An 8,185-nucleotide genomic window follows, 5' to 3' on the forward strand; every position below is an offset into this window, starting at 1 on the left:
TTGAAGGATGCATCAAGGTTATCCTAAGAAAAATTAAGAAAAACAGCCTGATCACCAGTGCGGTTTCTAAAATGAAAGGATATGTGCAAAGTTCTCTCCATTTCCAGCTAAATTGTGAGACTCAGGTTTGAGAAACAAATAGTATGTTCCACATGCTTTAGTGTAAAATTAAAGAAGAAAGTGCAGGGAAACTCTCCATGGTGAGTGTGGCAATGTTTAATGAATATGTACAGCTCCCAAATCAGCTAATGAGATGTGCAGACTGGCAACCGATGCTCAGAGAGAGATAAATGTCAAAGAAAAGCACACTGCAAAGGGTAAATCAATTATGGAGCAGATTAACTTTAATAACATGCTACAAGGAAATCAGAACATTTTCACATTAATAAAAGAAAGATTTACTTGTGAAATGTAAAGGGAATAGAATAATTTATGGTAGAAAAGTGGTCAATATATTTCGAGGGAAGAGAAGTTTCAAGGTGTGGCATTAGAAGTTTGCTTCCTAGGCTCAATTTGGAGATGAAATTAGGCAACACACAAAAGAGATACTGATTCTTTGGAGTAATCAGTTAGTTTACTGAAGTCAAGGATAATTTAAACCACATGGTATGGAAAGGTCTTTAATAATGCAATGTAATTTGGGCAAATACATCAAGGCTTGAAAGTTAGTAAACTATATGTATATATATGTATGTAAACTATATGTAAAATAACATGTATGTTATTTTAAAGGGTTAATGAAGTGGTATTGAGGACAGTTACCTACCTTTGTTGAAGAGTTTTTAAAATTACTAATTTTGTTAGTATTAAGTGTTTGTGTGCATGCCTGCTGTTTATGTGCCAGGAGTATGTGGGTATGTGCCATGAAGAATGGCTGGAGATTAGATGATAATGGATTTAGTTCTCCCTTTGACCTTTATGTAGAGGTTCTTTCTCTCTACCTTTATGTGACTTCTGGGGATCTAACTCTGGTCATTAGGCTTGAATGGCCCACTGATCCTTCTTGTTGCCCTCATTCACTGGTTTTTAAATTAATTTTTTTTGTTAATTTTACTTACAGAAGGGATTATGATTACTAATTGATAGCTAATTGTTTTTAAAATCCTAATTCTATCATGGATTGTTTGGGGGGTATTGGTGGATTAGTGCATTAAATTTATTTGATACCAAAAGCATAAATTTAATGTGAAGCTTCATAGCTTCTGTGTCAATGCCAATTCTAGGTATATATGCAAGCTCATTAAGTTATGTAGACTTTGGGTCTACCCAATTTTAGTATGATGTTCTTTACTTATTTGTAAGTATTTTTACAATTAGGTTTGTTAAACAAAAATTTAAAAATGCTAGAAGAAAACAAAAATGGGTATGAATGATAAAATAGGAATAGTTTTAGAAAACACAAAATAATACTCATAATATGAACAATTCATAATCCAAAAAGCATAGCTCTAGTTTTTGTCTCATTTCAGGGTAAATATTCATTTACTTAAAAATGCATGACCCATCAATATGTCCCACTGATAGTAGAAATTGCATTAAAACATGAGGTCAGGATAGCATAATTCATACAAGCACAACTGTAATTATACAAAGATAATTGTGAATCTGATAGTAGTTAATTAAGCCTTTGCTATTGCTGGATATCCTCAATATCTTTAGCAGAAGGTAAAGATACTAATATTTGAATATTAGGTATTAGAGGTCAGAATGAGGCACAGGGAGAAACAAGAACAACGTATATATAAAAGTGCCATAAATAAGATTACTTTGTATGTTAACTTAAAATTTAATAAAACAGAAAACAGGTTCATAGGTTCTAATGTGTTTAAACAAACAGGTTTCTTTAGTTTGTAGAGTTATTAAACTGATTACAATCACTGTAGGAGGGTGAAGGGAAAAGACTGGGAAAGGGAAAGGAACCATTGTTAAGAAGAGATGAATAGAAAAAAAGTGGTAGAGTGAGATACTCCAAGAAATAGAAGGATAAACACAGAAAACAATAGAGCAATAGAGTATTCAAGAGGAATTATGCTTTTCAGCAGAGTGCCATATAACAGGAGAGCATGTATGCAGAGCAGAAAGTTTTTGTAGGCCACGTTTCTTTGTATCAACACAGCTGTCCCCAAATAACCACAAGAGGCTTAATATCAATTAAAAATGCTCAAGCAATAGCTGAGGCTTGTTACTAGCTAACCCTTATATTTTATATTAACCCATATTTTATCTGTGTCCTACCATGTGGCTTATCTCAGTCTGGCATGCTCATGTTCTGCTTCCTCTACATATACTGGTGACTCCTCAGACTCTCCCCTTCTTCCCAGCATTCTCCTAGTCTGGCTCTCCTGTCTAATCTCATCCTGTACAGCTATAGGCCAGTCAGCTCTTCATTAACCAATGAGAATAATACATATTTGCAGCGTACAAGGATTGTTTTCACAGCACATTTTTAAAAATTTTAAATCATATTTAAATTTTTTATGGGAATTGAGTTTGTGCTGTGACTAGCAGACATGACTCAATTGTGAACACATGCAGACTTTATTACATTTATAAATCTGATTAATTGTATTCTTGCTCTTCATATGACCTTAGTTATATTGCCTCACTTTTGTGATGTAATTATAAATGAAGTGATGTGAATTATTCAAAGTATAATAGGGACAGGGGAGGTGGCTCAGTGGAGAAGCTCTTTTTCAAAATTCTATGTTCTGTGCTAGTAGAATACCATAGTGTGCAAGACACTCTGTCAGCTGCATCTTGTTTTTATTTGCTGGAACTGTGCAGCTATCTAGGAGTGAAAATTCTATTTAATGAGATAAGCACAGAGTGGCCATACTGGTGTATATGTAGGGGACTTGGTAAAGTGTCTGTGAAGAAGAATTGAACTACTAGAATTTACATAATCATAGTTATACAGAGCCATAAAACTGAAGAACATGGCTGTACTTTCATAAATGTCTCTCAGATGAAAACACGGACAAAATCTCATGTCTTAGTTACTTTCCAATTGCTGTGAAGAGACACCATGGCCAAGGCAACTTATAGAAGAGGTTATTGAGAGCATAAAATTCAGAAGGTGAATCCCTGACTATCTCAGAAGGGAGCATGGTAGCAGTAGGCAGATATGGTGATAGAGCAGTAGCTGGAAACTTACATCTTAACCTCAAGTTGGAGGCAAGGGGGGACAAAAGCAAGCTAGGGTTGGTGTGGGCTTTTCAAACCTAAAACCCCCTCAGTGATACACCTCCTCCAACAAAGTCATACCTCTTTATTGTTTCAGACAGTTCCATCCACTGGGACCAAGCCCAGTATTCAAATATGTGAGCCTATGGGGTCACTACAATTCAAACCACCACACTCCATACCATAGCCCCAACTATGCCCTTTCAATAACCACCAAGCACTTCCTTTCTCAACAGAATAGTATTTCATTTTATGAGTGTATCACATTTGTTCTTCTATTGGTGGGTATCTGGAGAAGTTTCCAGAATTGAGCTACTAAGAATACTGTCAAGCACTTATACAGCTTTATGAATGTGTATATGAATATATAAAATATACTTTTTGTGAGTATATATCTTGGAGTATAAGTTCTGGGTCATAGTGGCATATATAAACAACTTGAATTTATACAACCAAAAATATTTTATATATGTTCATCTTCACTGGTATGCCCACAAGTTTTCAGATGAAGTGGTTGTATTAACTTGAACTCTTATCAGCCCTATCAACCAGATTTTCAACATAATTACTATTTGATAGTGTCTTTACATTGAAGTGCATACCTGGAGTGCTGTGGTTTTCAGGTGCATTTCTGTGGTGTTTAATGGCCATGAGATTATCGTCATGAATTTGTTACTTCTTTATTTGTCATCTTTCATGAAAAACTTTTCACTTCTCTCATTGATTTGTAGGAGTTTGTTATGTATTTCAAGAACTGATCTTTTGTGAAATTTATTAACTGAAAACTGTTTGCCCCAGTGGCTGCTATCATTTAATCCCATTATGTACTGTATAATTTGTTCTTCGTAAGTGTACCTTTTGTGAATTTTTAGCCCATTACCTATGAAGTTGTATAGTCATCCCTATGATTCAGTTATAAAACACTCCCTTTATCCCAAAAAGTTCCCTCATACCTATTTGTGGTCAATCCCTATTCCAACCTCCACCTACAGTCAGCCACTAATCAGTGTTAGGAAACAAATATTTTCATGTTTCAGGACAGTTAGAGACCTCTGAGCAAATGTTACTGGCACCTGGGTAAAGGAACACATGTTGGAAAGGATAATAAATTTTTTTCCTCAGAGCCAAATGGTGGGCAGTCTGGGTTTCTCACTAACTCTCTTACACTTCTGAGAAAATTCATTTATATTTCAAAGGCTTGCAAAGGAGAATGTGTGAGGAGAAGATGCAGTTGGTGAAGCACCCTCCATGGAACCAGGAGGACCAGAGTTTGGATCTTTAGCACTCAAATGAAAGCTGGGTATGGTGACACATATCTGTAACCTCAGCTCTGGTGGTGCTGGGGTACAATGCAGAGTGGATCCCCAGAATTCAATCTAGTCAATTGGTAAATAAATACTGGATTCAGTGAGAGACTGTTTGAAAACCAAGCAGAGGGTGACAGAGGAAAGGGATTGAGCTTCACACACACACACACACACACACACACACACACACACACACACACACACCATGCAAGCACTGGAGCCCCTCAATTAAAAGACTGAAGGGGAAGGAGGTTTCCCCTTCTCAGGAAGGTAGGATGGGATGGGGATGGGGGTACAGAAGTTGTGCTTTTCTTTTTATTAAACTTCACCATCAGAATTGCAGAGTTCCTAACCCTTGACCCTTGCGTGAGCTTTAAATATGTGCCTTGCCATTCCTGCTGTGCTGTCTTGAGTCTGACTTTCATTCTAGAAGACTCACTTCTTCAGGATAACAGGAAGAAATAGACAGTGAAACTGAAGCAGAGAAATCTACTCTCCCCACAAGAGAATTCATTACACACTCAGGAAACACAGGAAATAGCCCCTCAGTTATATATAGCATCCATCCAGTTCTGGCTAATGCCCAACTGGTAAATGGCCTCGAACAGAAGAATTTACTAACCTCTGTAGACAGACCTTATGTTTATACATTCTACCTATATTGTCATACTGAAAACCTCTTTCATGTCCCAGCCCCAAGTAACACTTTGAACAACTTAAACAGAGTCAGGGAACTGCAAGTGTGACCACTTAGGCAGATGGGGGAGTTCAACAGCAAAGATGTTGCCAGGACTATTTTTTAAGCACACTGGCATTGTTCTTTTCAAATAGTTGTTACCCAGTGTCAACTCCCCAGACATGGTGGAATTGGTCTTTACTTAAGAAGACAACTCAGGGCAATATGGCAGGCCAAGGTTTAAGGATGACTGTCACCCTGATTTGCCCCCTGAGTTGTCTGGTCTCTGATAGAGACATGAGTCTAAGGACTCCTTGTAAGTCAGGGTTGTTTCCTTTGTTATTGTAGTGAAGCCTAAAGGCTGATCAATTCTGATCAATATTTATACCCTAGCAATCCTAAACATCATTTTTCCTTCACGAGCCTGGTTAATGCATGTTAGGTTTCAAACATGGGACAGATGGCCGAGGTTATCTGCCAAGACAGAGGAAAGCCATGTTGTTTTGCTATTTAAAAACACCTATTTTTTCTAATGAAGAGTTGAGTCTAAGTTAGATATACAGTATATTCTAAACAAGAGCTGAATCACATATATAGGGTATTGCAGCAAATTAAAATTCTTATGTATAAGTTTTAACTATAAGCCTTTTCTTATGTTTTAAATCACATTTTGTTACAGACTTTAAAGATTCTTTAGCTGCACCCAGTGAATTTACAAACCTTGAGGCAAAGTTTATAGCATAGTGTTAAGAGAGACTTTGAGCACAGAGCAGAGAGAAATAAGAGAGAGGAAAGATTTTGGAGTGGGAAGTAGTACCTTAGAGACGAGAGACTTTCAGAAGTATATAGCAGAGGAAGTTTAGATATGAGAGATGTGGGCATCATTTGTCTGTGCAGTTGTTACAATACATGAGAACTTGGAAATCAAGTGCACTAAATTTTGGCCATTGATATGTATTGAGGCCAAGCTGTAGTAATAAACTGTGAACCTGTGGAAGAGAGAGAAAGGGTCACAAAGTGGAACACTGTGAGAGGAGGTGCTTCTGTGAGCTCGAAGTAGGAGCTGAGAGCGGAAGCTGCAGGACTGCAGGCTAGAGAGGTAGTGTGGTAGAGCTGCAAGTGTTCTGTATTACCTAGGGGAAGGTGAGAGAAAGCCAGGGGAGAGAAGGGGAAAAGGGAGAGACCCAGACATGTGTTGGCAAAGAAGTGAGTAGCTGAGGTGGATAAAGTATAATAGTGATAAGAATTTCCATCCAGGGCATCCCCAAGCAGAAACTTGTCAGAGACAAAACGTTCCAAATTTACAGAGGAAAGCATCGCTTGTCCTTGTGATTGGGACCCAGTGGGAGCAAGAGGAGCTTCTTAGCACAAAATGTGGCTTTTGTAGTAACAGTAAACAAAGAAGGCAGTTCTGGGTAACAATTTTCCAGTAAAGATGAAGGTCAGGCCAAAGCCTGGAGAAAGAGCAAGAAGCCTGTAGAGAGAAGCAACAGCAGAAGAATCACACTCTAGAAATTGGGACCAAATTTTGTGAGTGGCAGAAGCCAGTAGAGACAGATGCCTGTTTAGTAGAGTCAGATCAGCAGCTCAGTTCAGAAGAGCCAGAGTTCCACCAGAAGGGCATTTATGCCATCCCTGGCTTTCAGCACCAAATGAATGGGGAAAAAGAAAGGAACATGACTTCTCCTAGTTGTGGAGGAGGAAAGGTTTATTGTAGATATGTGGGGAGCATAGCCTGAGACAGGGACAGGGACAGGGACATCTGGGAAAGTGCAGAGTGGCTATGACTAGACTGAGCTGTGTCATGTGAGGAGAATTGGGGAAGGGAGATGGGAGAGAGGAACATCAGGAGGCTCATTTTGCTGATGAGATAGCATTTTGTTTGAAATAAGGTTGCCTTTCCTCTTCTTTTTGTTTCCTTTCCCTACCTCCCTCCATTAATCCCTCCTGCCTCCTCTTATCTCTTCAGCAGCCTTTTCTTTATTGAAACAGTCTTGCCATATATTATCCAGGTCGCCTTGAACCCCTAGCAATCCTCCTGCCTAAGCCTACTGAGTGCTGGGATTCCATGCCTGTGACCTCAGGGCTGGATTCTGAAACATGATTGTCTGGAAGAAACAGAGGACAGACCCACCTTTGACTAGAAGGATCTGAGGGAAGTCAACTGGACTAGAAGCAGACATTTTGAAGTGTGTGGAGGAAGTGCTGGCTTGGGCTGAGGGCAGAGGTCAGGCAGGCTGAAAGTTGGTTTTGCTTTCATTTCCAGGGAAAGGAAAAGAAGATCTGGGAATCCCTAAACAAGAGGTTTCTGAAGAGAAAGAATCTTAGAAATCTCTCCCAGGTCCTGGAGGGTAAAGTACAAGAATTCTCAAGAGTGAGATTTGGGGAGCTTCAGATAGAAATTGCTTTGTTTGCTGCACTTTTCTAGACAGGAGGAGAAAACGAATTTGCTCCCAAAGCTAAGAAAGGCTTTAGGGGCTCCAACACCTAACCTGTTCTGGATCTACCGAAAGATGACTGTTACTTGTGGGTAGACAGTTTGTTCCCCCACCTTTCCCTTCTGCCCTTGTTTCATGCTTTCTACCAATTACAGGTAGGGTGTAGATCTGGCCACCACATTCTATGGTAACCCTAGAATCTATTTCTTGAAGCTGGGTAGCCTCTGGGAGGAAGAAGAAAATACTGGCAACTATTTATCTGCTTTTATGAACCCTTTTTCATGTCAGGAAAGGATCTGGGGACCTGAAGGTTGTCTAGTTCCATGAAAGTCAAACATGGATCATAGTTGCACATTAGGTGCTTAGGAACTAGGAGAATGAGAAGGGGAGAAGAGGAGGGGTGAGGAAGACATGAGGGGGCAGGAAGGTTGAGTTGGGGGGAGAATAGAAGAGAGCAAGATAAGAGATACCATAATAGAGGGAAACATTATAGGTTTAAAGAGAAATCAGGCACTAGGGAAATATCTGGAGATCTACAAAGATGACACCAGCTAACAATCTAAGCCACAGAGGAGAGGTTA

Source organism: Cricetulus griseus (assembly GCF_003668045.3).
Source record: "Cricetulus griseus strain 17A/GY chromosome 1 unlocalized genomic scaffold, alternate assembly CriGri-PICRH-1.0 chr1_0, whole genome shotgun sequence".
Taxonomy (NCBI): Eukaryota; Metazoa; Chordata; class Mammalia; order Rodentia; family Cricetidae; genus Cricetulus; species Cricetulus griseus.